General features: G+C 36.3%; 1 protein-coding gene across 1 annotated transcript in view; it reads right to left on the bottom strand.

The window, feature by feature from the left end:
• The window catches only part of Hcn1 (hyperpolarization activated cyclic nucleotide gated potassium channel 1), a 354030-nt gene that overhangs the window by 186954 nt on the left and 154972 nt on the right, over positions 1-12104 (bottom strand). The window lies entirely within an intron of this gene.

Genomic DNA, 12104 nt, shown 5'->3' with positions numbered 1-12104 from the left:
ATGCTTTCCTCCACAACTGTTGCTAGTCTGTTGCCATAGTAGCAGCAAGGAGGTCTAGCTCAGGAGGGGAACATAAGGGAAGTGCACTTTATCTCCTTGATATTTTGTAGGGACCCAAGGTCCTACTGAATATGTGGCAGAAATGAAAAGAAACAGATTCACATAACAGAAAGTACTTCACAAAATAATAAATGGCATTCGTGATGAATATGTAACATGGAAAAATGACAAAGAGAACCTGCCTGTGGTCATAAGAAAACCATGGATTACATAATTATCAATAGGTTAAAATCTTAAAGAAGAGCTTTAGGCTTTTTGCTCACCGGAGATTTGCAGGAAAATTAAAAAGAAAATGAGTTAAAGCAATGTATGCAAATTTTCTGTTACTAAAAGTGGTGTACACATTCTTTAGATAGTCATGCCAAAACATTAATAAGTGTAAAGACACTATTTTCTTCTTTACATAATTCTGTGTAAAAATCATTACCAATATTGTTTTTCTCATTTCATGCAGATGCAGAGTATAGTTTTACATGCCTGATGAAAACATAATCTTCTAAAATTTCAACAACAAACATTCTGTATTTACATAGTATAAGATATCAGACATATACAGAAGTACGTACCTAGCAGCAATTAGTCATGTGGCAACCGAAAGGACAATGGAAATCATGAATTCTGGTCCAGCCAATGAGGCTCCTGGGCAGCTTTCCACAGGCAGCACTACTAGCTCTAGGGATTTTGTGGATCATTACTGAATGAAAACATCTAAAAGGCCATTCTTTCTTTCTTCATAGTCTGCTTCTGACTAAAGGATACTTCCAGACAAAAGCTCACGGCATGTCCCATATTTTTAAGCCATAGACAAGTCAAACCACAGCCATTGTCCTGTGATCTAGATTACCTGTGTTAGCAATTTCCGTCATATTCTAAAGTAAATAATGGCAAACAGTTCAGCTACTTTCCCTCAATTATTCAGCATTGCCCATATTTCATGGCCAGACACTGCCTATTAAATATTTATTCTTTCAGGCATGATTAATAAAAATTCAGAGAGAGAAACTTGGGTTCAACCTGAAGATCCAAAAGAAAAAGCAGTCAACCACCGATTCTTACCCCTACCTCAGTTTTAAAATGGTGATCCTGCCTCCAAGAATCTCAGAATGAGACTGAGTCTGAGAGCTATCTCCTCCTGTTTTATAATCCTCTCTAGGGCTGGGATTAAAGATGTGCACCACTGGGAATAAAGGCTTCTATGGCAACTAGTGTGGTTACTGGGGTTAAAGGTGTGTGTTACCACTCAGTCTGTAAAGCTGAACAGTGAGGCTGTTTTACTCACTGATCTTCAGGAAAGCCTTGTTTATTAAAACAAAAATGAAATGCCTCTACATTTACTTATTTATTTTGTTGTGCATATGTGCCTTCGGTGATGTGGGTGTGGACACCAGAAGGCAACTTAATCACTTGCTTATACTGATTAATTTTATTTTTATAAAAGTGAATAACATTTATAATGCCAATGAGCATGCATTCCGCTGAGATATTTGCTTCAAACAACATTTTCTCTCACCTTTTAGTGATGAAATGAAATAATTTAAGCATCTAATTGAATGTGAAACTAGATTGCAAAGTATGTAATAGGCACATAATAACATTAATAAGTGATATCATATATGGATAAATGTAGAAGAAACTCACACAGAAGCCTTGAAGATAATTTACATATTTCTATTCTCCTAAAGAAGACAGAACAAGGCTTTCCATTTTCTGTATATCAACACTAATATTTACAGTTGATTCTTGCTATGAATGTACACTACTTATTTCTCCTTCTTCCTCATTTCATAATGCCTATGTAACAGTAAGAAGAGTAGCTCTAGAATAATATTACTCAACACATTTCAAGGCCATAAAAATACATGGTATCTGAGACCATATCAGTCTAGCACAACCTATGGGGACACGAAGACTTAATGCAATGTGGTTTCAGACATGATCTCAGAATTAAAAGAATGGTAACATTAAAACTAAGTAAATATGATTTCAGTTGATATAATCTATGAGCATTGATTAATCAGTTTGACAAACATGTCACACTGTACAAGATGTTAAAGATGGGACATCAGGCATAAGGTACATAATACTGTACTGTCTGCCATGCCTTTGTAAATATATAACCATCACATAAATAAATGCAATGTTATATATGAGTACAAGTGCAATGTTTCCTAAAAATCACGCTTGTGAGTTTCCTAAGTTGTTATAAAAAAAGGATAATTAATTTTGGTCTCTAGAGCTAGGGGAAAAGCTCTCACTTCAGATAATACCCTGACACAAGCATATATTCTAAAAGTTAATGGTTACTAAAAAACTCAATCATGAGGATCAGAATGGACAGGAATGAATAACTTTGAATAGGATGAGGGGAGAGGTATTCCTATGAACAATTTGTGTTTGTTTACATATGGATTCATCAACTGTATTTTTGGATGGGATGACTGCACACTTTTCTACTGAAACTGAACACACTCATGCACGCACACACACACAAACACACAAATTGATGTGCCGGTGCATAAGAAGCATTAAAAACAGAAATGCCTTTTTGACCATGGAAAGACCATCATATAGTCTCCAAACACATCTGCTACTTTGTAGTATAGCTATATTCTCTCTCATTTTCTTCTTACAGAAAAAGAGGGAGAACATGAGCAAGGAAGTCAGGACCACGAGGGGTGCACCCACCCATTGAGACAGTGGGGCTGATCTATTGGGAGCTCACCAAGGCCAGCTGGACTGGGACTGAAAAAGCACGGGATAAAACCGGACTCTCTGAACATGGTGGACAATGAGGGCTGATGAGAAGACAAGGACAATGGCACTGGGTTTTGATCCTACTGCATGAACTGGCTTTGTGGGAGCCTAGCCAGTTTGAATGCTCACCTTCCTAGACCTAGATGGAGGAGGGAGGACCTTGGACTTCGCACATGGCAGGGAACCCTGACTACTCTTTGGACTGGAGAAGGAGGGGGAGAGGAGTGGGAGGAGGGGCAGGGAAATGGGAGGCTGGGAGGAGGCGGAAATTTTTTTCAATAAAAAAAAGAGCAAGGATTTTATCAGATAAGAACACTATCCACCTAAAAACCTACATTTCCTTTCCACCCTTATAGCTATCTCTTTTTTTTACAGTAAATGCTAATATTAAAGTTCAAAGGCTTATTAATACTGCATAAACCCTCTAAATATTGTCTTTCAATTTTCCTTTAATTTTTATTTTTGAAAAAAATACAAGGACCATGGCTTTTTCAGTTCAGGAAAAAATATTTGTAAGCAAGAGAATAAAAACTACAGAAATCTAATCAGAAATATTGCATCGCTATGAAATCATGTTGCTATAGGAATTTCCCAGTGTTTATCACTGAATTACTCTCATGTAGCAGCAACTGTAAAATGAGTTACTGGGTATATTTAGGTTAATGTAATCTTACTGATATATGCTCCAACTTATTGATCTAAAGTGGAAAGATTACCTTGTTTTCTCATGGTAAAAAGGCTCATGCGGAAAGGAAATGTATCCTGTTGATAGGAGTTGCAGTGTGGAAAAAATTATCTTATTTACTGGATTATACATCTCTTTAATTATGTACTCCCCTGATAATTTATTAACATTTTTCCTCTGGATATTTTAAGAAAAAATTATTCAAATCACTTTGCACACGGTAGACCATTCAACATGTCAGTCATATGTTTTTTTATGTATTAGAACAACACAAAATTGTTGGATGCCAAAATGTCAATTAAGATTTTTATTATTTCAGGTATCCAATTCCAATGAGCAGGTTATAAGTCTGATCCTCTGTCTGATTTCCCCACTTACTCAGAAGTGTACCCTGAGCTGAGTGAGGCATTGCAATAGCAGCTACCTCTGAGGAATTCCAGGACCATTCTGGCAGCAAGGAAATTTTCTGATGACATAGAAATAGCCAGGTACAGATTAAGATATGTAAGACTTAAAGAGATCTACTGAAAGTTTTGAAAAGGAAAGACATTAATGGGTTGGACAGACACCCTAGGAAAGTAAGTGCAGTGGCCTAGCAGTTGTGAGCAACAGTGTTGTAAGATAGCACTTCATTGAAAACACCCTACGGAGGCAACGTGAGCTCAGAAGTTACATAAAAAGAAGCAGAGAAAATGAAGAACTCAACCTGAGGACAATATTTAGCAGAAATTTATAAGAAGAACTGTTACTTTGATCCCAGAGGTTATTAAAAAGGAACCTTAAAAAGTTAGAGAAGTCATCATAGGATAATTATCAAATAATTATTAATTATTAATAATTAAACAATTATTAATTATTATAATTAAATTTTGTAAGCTAAGAAAGCATAGACATACCTTTAGGTCAAAGGATGGACATAGACAATGATGCAAAGAGAAAAAAGTGTGTTTGTTGTGTGTGTGTATGTGTGTAAATGTTTACAGGAAATATTTTGTGTAATGTTGGTAATATTCACAAGGAGCAAATATGATGTTGTTAGCAGTGTGACTGAATGAGGAGAAAACAAGACCCACTTATGATCATGTGAATTACAGTCATGTTAAAGACAGGAATTATTAAGCTGGATTATTATGAGAAATGTACTGGTTATTCCTGGAAATTCAGAAGCCAAATCCAAACTTCTGGGAAATGAGAATCTGAGCCATTTTTCTTAACTGTAGATGGTGAGGAGACTACAGACTGTCACAATAAGCTAAGGAGAAAGTTCAGTAACAATGAAGAAAGCGGAGGCAGATTCTGAAAACTCATTCTTTACTTTGATGAGTACTAGATATAAAATAAATAGAACACATGCATGGACACACACACATATAGAAAGAGATAAACAAATGTCTGTGGATCAGGATATTTTATGAAATGGATATTTTAAAAATCAATTAAATAATTATTTATAATGTATTTATGACAAATACCTGGTATGAAGCCAAAATTTTAATTATTTGAAATCTGTCTTGTCAAATATGTCAAATAGGAGAAAAGGAAAATAATGTTTTCTGGCTTTTATAAAATACCACATATGTTTATCTCTAATATACTACCATTTTAAAATTTAGCTCATATTTTAGTTGTTAGCTGTGGATAAAATTTAACCAGGTGGCTATAAATATTTATAAGCAGATTTTACCTAATAACTAGCTACAGTTTCTTTATAAAACACATGGCCAAATTTATTTGAATTCTTGGTACTTACATGAGAAATTAATTGTCACAAAATACAGATCTAAATTTAATAAAAGAAATTGGTATTTACATACCATTTGTGAATGCATATATTATGAACATGAATCAAAATATCATCAAAATTATTCAACTAAGGCATCTCTTCTGTGGTGCGTTGCTTAATTTGCTTCCATTGAAACAGTTCTTATTTTTTGAACATTGTAACACTAATACACACAAAAAATACTCGATGTATGGTACAAAGCATAGTAGTGAAACTCATTTCAGCTATAAGAGCTCATTGAATACCCGGCTTGTTGGATAACATGTCCATTTCTTCAAGAGGAGTAATAGCTGTCATTCACCTTGTGCCGGTATATAAAATATCTTTTATATAACTTTTCCTGTGCCAGTCTTTCTGTTTCATCCTTTCATCCTTTCCATGACCTTATTTAACTTTGAATCACTTCACCTATCAATGTTGATATTACTAATGACACTTTACTTTCATTTTTAAAATTAAATATTCATTTAAGTTAATTCATAATTATCAATTATGTATCAAGGAGTTATACTGTGTCTGTATAAAATTCCAGTTTTAGAGTAGAGAATAACTACTTCAAAGACCTTCTCTTATAGCTAGAAATTTACCCAAGCAAATCACCATGATAGAAGTATCATCAATGCAAGGTCCAGCAGCGACATAAACTATAGGATAGTCAACTGTCTTAAGACTGTCTTAAAAGTAGCTGCATAGTAGTCAAGGCTCTGGGAAAACAAAGGTCCTGTGCAAACCAGGAGCTGAATAAAAGGATAATCTGAGGAACTGTAGAAGTAGACGAGTGGCTAAGGGCACCGGTTGCTCATGCAGAAGATGCAGATTTAATTCCTGTCATCCTCATCATGGCTCACAGCTGTCATAATTTCCAGTTTCAGTTGACCTGATGGCAGCTTCTGCTCTCCACCAGAACAAGACTAACACACGGTGAACAGACATAAGACACAAAAGCACATACAATAAAATTTAAATTAAAAAAAATTAAAAAGGATTGATTTATGGAAGTTAAAGAGTTTCGAGTGGTTAAATATTACAAAGGTTCACCAGAAAGCATGTCACAAACAGACAAGCTAAAGCAACAGTTTAATGAAAAAGGCCACTAAGGATAAATAGTTAAAGGAGAAAGCACAAGTTCTTGATACTTTACCAGAAAGCCTTTAGACATATTGAAATGGGACAAAAGAAAAAGAGAGGAAGAAGGAATTCTGAGAACATAAATTCAAGTGGAGCAATGTTCAACACAGAAAAGTGAATGCAGGGTGAGTCGGGCAGAAAGGGAGCCTTAAACTGAAAACCCTGACGTGCCCCCAGGGTAATGGGAAGATAACAATTACAGAGGTAACTTTCCAATTAGACTAGAGGCCTGCTCCACAGGAGGGAACACCTATGACTGATACTCAAACTTTATCAAAGACCACTAGTGGGGAAGTCACAGGCCCTACAGAGGCACCTACCATTGTTGCTTTGCTCCTTAGCCATGCTGACAAACTGACTTTTGAATACTTGTATTTATTTGCTCGGCTCTCAATCTTGGTCAAAGACGCTTAGCTTCTTTTTGCAGTGATCAGTGATTCATGCAGAGATATTAAGCACTGGGAATATTAAGACTGTGAAAGCTCAGTCATTGATGTGACATATGCTCATCCCCACCGTGTCTCAGGGGACATTGCAGAAGAGGTGGCAAGAATAGAGAGCGAGAGGATGGGGAGAAGTGTTACAAAACATTATTCCCTGGACATGACAAGGTTAAGAATTCATACATCCTGTGGTTACCTTCAGGAAACCAAACTAGTTAAAATTCCAGCGTGTAATGGGAGTGCATGTAAGACCTACTCATTCATATATATGTATATATATATGTGTGTGTGTGTGTGTGTGTTTCATTATTTAAATCTAAGAAAGATTAAGTTTAAAAACAAATCCAAAGAAAAGAAGTCATCAGGTAAAACCTATTTCCACAATTTGCTCTTGGATGAACACAACTTTCAAAGTCGATGGATGTACGTATGCTTAATACGATCATAAATAAAGATGATTCCTCCAAAAACGTGATTTTCAGTCTCAGTTTTAAGTGTAAACTTTGTCTCTAATTGGGAAAGTGATTCCAGTGACTACTTTAATTGGCATGGTGATTGAAGATTGCAGATACAATTAGAAAAAAACAAAGACAATAAAATTTGGCAAAGTTGTCACTGGTTTTTTAAATAGTATTTTAATAGAGAGGAATGTGGAAATAAATTCACCATTCTTGCAGTAAATTCAGGCAAAAAATAAGATTTTAAGCTTTAGAATAAAAATGAAGTAATTCCCTTCATTTCATGCAGAATAAGCCTCCCTAAAGTTCTCAACATCCTTTTGTGAATAAGTATAAAAACAAGTTCAGCATGATTAATTAACATTATTGCTCTTCCATTCTCAATACATTCAAGAACTCCTCTGCTAAATATGTCTTTTTTTTAACTATATTCACATTCTGAGAGTAGAAGGAGACCTTCTCCTTCAATAAGATAGAATCATTGTGCTTTACTTTTCAAGATGTATGAGTTAAACTGTCACTAATTAGGTGGGTAATGGCTAAAGAGGGCGCACAAGAGCTCAGACGAAAGCCAATTCCCATGGCTACATTAAATTATTGAGAAGTGAAGGTTAGCACGGATTTCTCAGTGGAGATCTAAAAGTGCAGTTGTCTAATGCATCTTCTGTTCACCAAAATTGTGTCAAAGTTGTGAAAGAAGTAACACAAAGTCTGGTAGGTAGGCAGTAATTAATAAGGACTGGTGGAATTCAGAAACAAGTGGTCTCTAAAAGCAAGTCATTTGGATGAGATCTAATTGGTGCCTTGGGCAAGTCACTGAATTAAACTAGCCAAAATTAAAATGCCTCACTTAAATTTAAAAATGAATGTAGATAAATGTTTTCTTACGAGGTAAGTCTGTAAGGAAACCTAAAGTATCTGACTAATGCCAAATGTCTTACATGTCAAGCTTATAATTTCACAACAATACCATTGCAAGTAACCCGTTATAAGGCTTGCCATTAAAAAAAATAGTTTATCTTTAAAATGATCTACAAATTTGCATGTCTTTCCTTGCCAGGTGATAAATTTTAGAACAGACTATTATTGTACAAAATAAATATGGTCTTCCTATAACTATTACGTAAACAGACATAATAAAACAGATGAACTATGAGGAAGTACTGCAAAGGAAGCAACACTGACCTAGAAAGGTAAGTAATTGGGTCACATTTTATCGCAGTGTTTATTGAATCAGTAACCTCGCAGAAAACTTTCATGGCCCTGCTCCCTGTTCTGATGAACAATGTAAGTCAGGAACCATGCTTGCCTTCTGAACAGAATTCATACTTGAAAAGGGGTTTGTGGATCACACAAAAGTGAACACGCTAAAGAGTAAACAGGCCTTCTCCCCGTCACATCAAATGACACAATAATGTGGTACTAGGTGATATAAGGAGAGATCCACCCAAAATACATTATTTTGCTGGGTCTTGAGGTAGATTGTTTCCTAATTTTCTGAGAAATCACCATACTGGTTTCCAAAGCAACTGTACAAGTTTGTACTCCCACCAGCAATGGAGGAGTGCTCCCATACCCCATATTCTCTCCAGCATAAGCTATCGTCAGTGTTTTTTATCTTAGCCTTTCTGACAAGTGCAAGATGGAATCTCAGCTTTTTTTTTTTGATTTGCATTTCTCTAATGCCTTTGGCTATACCCAAAGGAAGCTCATTCAGACTACAAGGACATGTGCTCAATTATACTCATAGCAGCATTGTTTGTCATAGTCAGAACCTGGACACAACCTAAGTGCCCCTCAACTGAAGAATGAATAAAGAAAGTGTGGTACATTTCAACAATGGCGTACTACTTTGCAGTAAAAAAAATCATGATATCTTGAAATTTGCAGGCAAATTAGAAAACATCATATTGAGTGAGGTAACCCAGACCCAGAATGACAAATATAGTATGTACTTACATGTGAAGTGTTAACTTAAAAACACATAAAACAAAACTGAGTAAAATAGAAAAAGATTTCAAGTGAACTTTGATCATTTGATCTGCCTTTTATATGAACATTTTCATTATGTTACTCTACAGATACTACGCCTGCCTCTTTTGACCTTTAATATCCTATAGCTATTAGAGTTTGCTGCTGCCAGGCACAGCCACATAGCTCTAACTTAGCAATCATTTATATTCAATTTTCTGAAAAGCTCGATGGAAGGAAATGGTATTTATGGAGCATGGCTTTAAGTATATGCACTCTATCCGTCATCTATTCTTGGAACGAGACAAAATCTACCCTTGAATTAAATAATCAGCGTGGCATATATGTTGTATTTTTATCACAACATATGGCTCTAAGGCACTTCTAAACTGCGTATTAGGAGATTGTCTAGCAAAACTTGCTGTCCTTGAGCCAAGGTGGTCAGAATTTCTCTGCTAAGTTCCTTTTGAACTCTCATGTAATACTCAGCGTTGAGTTGTTTGTTGAAAGGGTAAGTTCGTGGTGTTCCATTCAGTTTCTTTAGACAATGCTCAAAATGCACTTTCCTTTGTAATTGGAACTTTGTAAGAAAAAATTTAAGTAATTCCCTGAGATACTTCCCAAATTACAAATCCCTCTTCTTGTAAACTGACCTCATTCAAAGTTGCAAAGAGACCAAGCACCCAGCATGACCCAGCTCTTGAGAGAATGTTACAGATGGAGACAAATGAGTCTTAATGAGTTCAGAGGACTTTGACAGCTGAGATTCTGAGCTTTAAGCCACTGTTCTGAGCACACAATTCTAAATATGTCGGGATCTGAGTAGGTTCGGCAGAAATCAGTACAATTGTGTGTACTGTGTGTTCTATGTGTGAAGTCTTTTTCTTTTTAGAAAATAATATACATTTGACAGATGGTATTTGATGGTTTTATTAATCTCTACTTGTTCGTTGTAACTCAAAGACACCACCAATTAGCTCCATCAGCTCACTAAAGTTCTGAAACAACAACTCAGCCCTTTGCTACAGTCCCTACATTTGAACTTATCCAGGAAGATGCCCCATGAAGATGCCATTTCAGGATCTCTGTGGAGGATAATGTGATGAAGCACAGCTCTTGTTTCACTTGTTATGAACCTAGTAGACAGTTTCTTATATACTTTGCTACTTCTCCAAGATGTATGCTACCTTCTTACTGATATTATCATTAATTTACTTCGACATATTTCACATGAAGAAGAGATGGAGGACTAAAGAATTGGCTCAGTGGTTACGAGCAAGGGCTATTCTTTCCAAAGACCCTTTTTTTTTTTTTGATTCAGACACAGATCTTCACAACTGTCTATGACTCCAGCTTCAGGAAACCTAATATGAATAAATTAAGGCAAAATACCCATATACCTAAGACAAAATAAAAATCAATTTAAAGACTAAAGTAGCATCCTTAACACTCAACAACCTCAAAACTAAGGCTGCCTACTCTTTAAGAGAGGTTTACACTACAAACCATAAAAATTAAAAATTGAAACATGATATGATATTGTTGGAAACGTTTAAATTCCAGCCCCAGCACAGTTGTCTCTCGCTGCCATCTCTCCAAGACTGGGGTATCTCATTTTTGCAACAGGTTATAGTATTGTTGAGAAAACCCAAAGTGACAGAGAAAGAAAAGGAAGTTTTTTGCTAAGACTGGAAGGAAAATTAGTGAGTAAATTATCCATGTCCTTGAGGAGCAGTATGATCTAGAAGGGATGCAACAAGCATATGTGAGCAGACTCATGGCTCAGAGGAACAGCAGCTTAGAGTCCCCAGAGGACCAGTACAGTACCAGCTTGTGATTTGCTGGGATTTCTGATCATCAGAGAGCAGGAAAAGGGCAAACCAAAAACTGGCCAAACAGTGACAAATTATTTCTTCAAATATTGTACAACACCATTTGGATACAGAAAGCAAACAGTGTAGGATTGATTGAGAAACACCAAGTTCAAGGCATTATAAAGAGAACATGGGGATAAGTCAGATAATGGAACATTGAGACATTTAACCAAATTCTCTAGTATCTACCCAGAACAGCTACCTGCTTAACCAGAGAAGGAACAGCCTTCATGTGCATTTTTCATCATCTGAGTATGAAAAAGGAGGATCCATATGGAGACTCTCAAGAGACCTAAGAAAAGGAACTTTGAAAAAAAAAAGACAATGAAAACGAGAGAGATTGAGAAGCTCTGTGACAGTGATTTTTAATAAAGCTAGACTTCTCAAAAAAGAATTTGAAAGATAACTGAGTCGTACTTTCATTACCCCAAAATTCTATCTGCATGTCTGAGAAATGAAGCTGAGGCAAGCATTGTAGGAAGTCTTGATGCCCTCTGGCCAGTATTTAGTAGGAAGTTGTTCCTTTCAGTCTGTGAGTCTGAGCATGAGGTTGTTACTATTCAAGGGAGGGTCTCTGGCTGTCTTATAAAAGAAGTAACCCTACATAATAGCCATGCCACAAAGTGACAAAGATTGCTGACAATGTTTATGAGCAAGAAACAGAATAGATATTCTCTAGGCTTAAAGCCAGCTGCTAAGTGGCGAGTGGATGTGGAAACAGGGCCGGAAGTGGTAGAAAGTTGGAATCTATCTGTAAGAAGCATCACCTAAAAGTATTTGAGATTAATTCCCACTTCTTCTGGCTTTGTGGGAGCCTAGGCAGTTTGTATGCTCGCCTTACTAGACCTGGATGGAGGTGGGTGGTCCTTGGACTTTCCACAGGGCAGGGAACCCTGATTGCTCTTTTGGCTGATGATGAGGGGGACTTGATCGGGGGCGGGGAGGGGG

Source organism: Alexandromys fortis, unplaced genomic scaffold, assembly GCF_014885135.2.
Source record: "Alexandromys fortis isolate MF-2015 unplaced genomic scaffold, M_Fortis_MF-2015_v1.1 scaffold_73, whole genome shotgun sequence".
NCBI classification, from domain to species: domain Eukaryota; kingdom Metazoa; phylum Chordata; class Mammalia; order Rodentia; family Cricetidae; genus Alexandromys; species Alexandromys fortis.
Note: the sequence above shows the minus strand (reverse complement) of the source record. Positions and strands in the feature narration are given on the sequence as shown.